This window comes from Equus przewalskii, chromosome 6 (assembly GCF_037783145.1).
Source record: "Equus przewalskii isolate Varuska chromosome 6, EquPr2, whole genome shotgun sequence".
In the NCBI taxonomy this organism is placed as follows: domain Eukaryota; kingdom Metazoa; phylum Chordata; class Mammalia; order Perissodactyla; family Equidae; genus Equus; species Equus przewalskii.
Window position 1 is genome coordinate 30,979,541 of NC_091836.1, and position 3,260 is coordinate 30,982,800.

Consider the following 3,260-nt stretch of genomic DNA (forward strand, 5'->3'; position numbering starts at 1 on the left):
CTTCTCATTTTTGTTGTCTATAGATGTCTTTATCTTACTTTTTTTTGAAAGATACTTTAGCTGGGTACACAACTTTATGTTGAAAGTATTTTTTCTAAGCTCTTTGAAGATATTATTTTGCTGTCTTTTGACTTCCACTGTTGCTGTTGGAAAGTCACTTTGTCATTCTAATTATTCCTTCAAGGTAACCTGTTTTCTTCTTTCTGGCTATTTTTTTCCCTCTGAGATCTTTTAAAATGATTTTTTCCCCTTCATTTTAAGTCAATCATGAAATTTCACAATGATCTGGTAGGGTGAGGACAGGAGGAAGGTTATGTTAAGATTGGAGCTGTGGCCTGGTCATCTGGAGGAGCTGAGTTTAGAATAAGCATTACTGAGGTAGGCAGGCAGCTAATGTTTCAAGAGCAAGGAAGCTTGCACACAATGTCCCCTGAGCGTCCAGCCTATGCAGCTCAAACTGTTGCCCAATTCAGCTGCTTTGGAGTTGCCCTTGGCAGATATGATGCTTGCCTTGTTCTGTTGCTCTCTTTTCTTTCACAAATATGGCCTTCTCTGCTTTCTGCTAAGCCGCCTGTTTGGCTTTCACTGCTCTGAGAACTTTGTCCTAAAGATCAAATGTGTCAAGAACATGTTGGATAGGTCATCACTCACTTTGCTGGGGACCAGCTCTCTCTAGGTGACCAGTTTTCTGACATCAAGGTGAGCCACCATTCATTTGAGGATCTCTATAGTGATTGATGGCAGCCCATGCTTGTCATAGTCCTTTCTATTGCTGATAGCAACTGCGTGGAAAAGGATGCAAAGCATGACATTGACATTCTGTAAATTTTTATTTCCAGTGATTACTGGTATGTTATGTGGCAGTCAAGGATAACTGGTTTTTGCACCCAAGGGATAAAATAATGAGTCCTTTCGCCTACTACAATGTTCCAGACTTTACAGAACCAGACAAAGGTGACAGCCCTGTGGCCAGCATTCGCACTTACAATTTCTGCCAAATTCTAAGGCCAGGCTGAACTGGCCCTGCCCATGGACTTAAGCACTTTGGTAACTGTGTTTCTTTTGCTGGACCTGATTTCTTAGCCCATTCAGACCTGCTTCCACTCTGACTTCCATGTGAATTCCCCTGCTCCGCTCACTCTAGATGATTTTAAGATCTTCTCTTTGTCTTTGATGTTCTGCATGGATTTTTAAATACTGACTTACTAGGGATATGCTGTTCTTCCTGGATCTGTAAGTCCATATTTTTCACAAAGTGGGAAAATTTGTAGCCAATATCACTTTGAGTAATGCTTCTTCTCTGTTTCCTCTACTCTCTCTTTCCAGTAGTCTGAGTAGATGTATATTATACTTCCCAAATCTCTTAATATCTTTTCTTATTTTCCATTCCCTCCTCAGTGTTTCATTGTGGGTAGTTTCTCCAGGTATATCTGACAATCATTAACTCTGTCTTTAGCTGTATCTAATCTGCTAATTAACTCATTAAAATTTTCGTATCAACAATTACAATTTTAATTTCTTGCTGTTTCATTTTTTCCCACAAATCCATGTTTTTACTCCCAAAAGTTTCTTGTGGGTTAGATAATACTTGTGCTTGCACAGCTGCTCTATATTCTACATATTCTATATCTGATTTCATATCTGCAATCCATAGGATTCTAAATTCATTGCATGTTATTTCTGCCAGCTCTCAGGAATAGTGGCTTACATTCTGTGTTTAGTGATCTTTGTGAGCTCACTGTTTGTCATAATAGGTGGAACATCTGAGGGCTTAAATTGGGGATTGGAGAAGTTTTCTTGCAGAGAAGATTTGCTTTGGCTTTTGACAGTCACTAGAGGTTCAGCTAATCCAGGGCTATGTCAGTGACTTTGCCCGCACCGCTTGTAACCTCCTTGCTCTCCCTTGAGAGCTTCAATTCATGGTGGAGTCCCAGACTTGTCCTCTTCACCTCAAGGCTGGCCCAACGCTCAGTGTTCTGGCAGCACTATTGCAACCACTATTCACCCTCCTGTAGATCAGGCTTGACATCTCTCTTGCTCATTCTTTCTTTTTTTTTCTTGCCTCTTATCTCTTTCCTCTTGTGTGACTGGTAATGTCTCAAATAATGCCCCCCACCAGGCTTTGCTGTTCTGTAGCAGAAGCCCCTTGGGGCTCATAGTCAGGCATTGCCAGAAGAGGAAGAAGTTTGCCTTGTCCCCTTTCCCCTGCTCTTCTCATCTCTGACACAGGACATTGCCTGCAGATATACAAACCCTAGTGCCTGCTCAGGGCAAAAATAGTCAGCAGCTCAGGCTTACCATCTGGTGAGGCTTGGCATTGAGATATATTGCTAAACAGAATTGAGTATCTGATGCGATTAGGCTGAGTCTGGATGCTGACACCTCTGAAGAATAGCCCTTTGGACTCCTCACTTTGTTTCAGGCCCTAGATTTGGACTCTTGCGTTGGACCTTATTCCCAGTTCTAAAGTCAGTCTGTTACCCTGCATAATGCCCCATAATCTCTTCAAGATTAGAATGTTGGCCCCAAACTCTGCCCACTTGACAGATTCTTACCATGCTTGGCTCTTGCCAACTCTCTCCCCGGTAAATGGGATTCTAATTCCTACAACATTAGTTATTCTCTAGAAATACACATATCTCTTAGCATCATAATGTAGTTTACTTTTCCTCAACATTCTTACCTGATCACCTAGAATTTCACATTGCTGTGTCCAGGAAGTAAAAGACTTCCCTGATATCAACACTTTTCTGAATTACCTCTAAGTTTTCTTGATCCATAGACAGTGGGCCGAAGATTGCCCAGGGGTCCTTAATGGTTCAGGCTCTACAGATAAGGCGATTTCTCCAGTCTCATGTGGGTCCAGTTCATTCCCCCAGCCTTCTGCTACTGCTCCCTGCCTTAAACCAAACTCTCAAGACTCACCTCAAATGCCACCAACTTCATGAAGACATCCCTGACCTTTCTCTTCTCCCCAGCTGGATGTGTTTGGCCTTCTCCATAGGATCCTTTGCAGCCCATTGGATCCCTTGTGGCTCACAGGATCCCTTGTTTTCATTCAGCTTATCTTATTCTTGTACTATAATCCTGTGCTTATCGCAACCTTCTTACTAGATTGCAAACTCCTTGAGGGAGCTGTCTCACTCCTTACAACTCTTGAGGCTTGTGATCAACAAGTGGAATTGAATTAAAAAGAAAACAGTATTCTTAGTATTATCATTTTTATAATTGTATACCCACCCCAGCCCTCAGACAGGATA

The 3,260-nt window shown here is 41.9% G+C and overlaps 1 pseudogene; it reads right to left on the minus strand.

The window, feature by feature from the left end:
* Nucleotides 1–390: 390 nt before the first annotated feature.
* On the minus strand, nt 391–3,021 carry LOC139084050 (prohibitin 1 pseudogene; annotated as a pseudogene).
* Between the last annotated feature and the right edge of the window lie 239 nt (nt 3,022–3,260).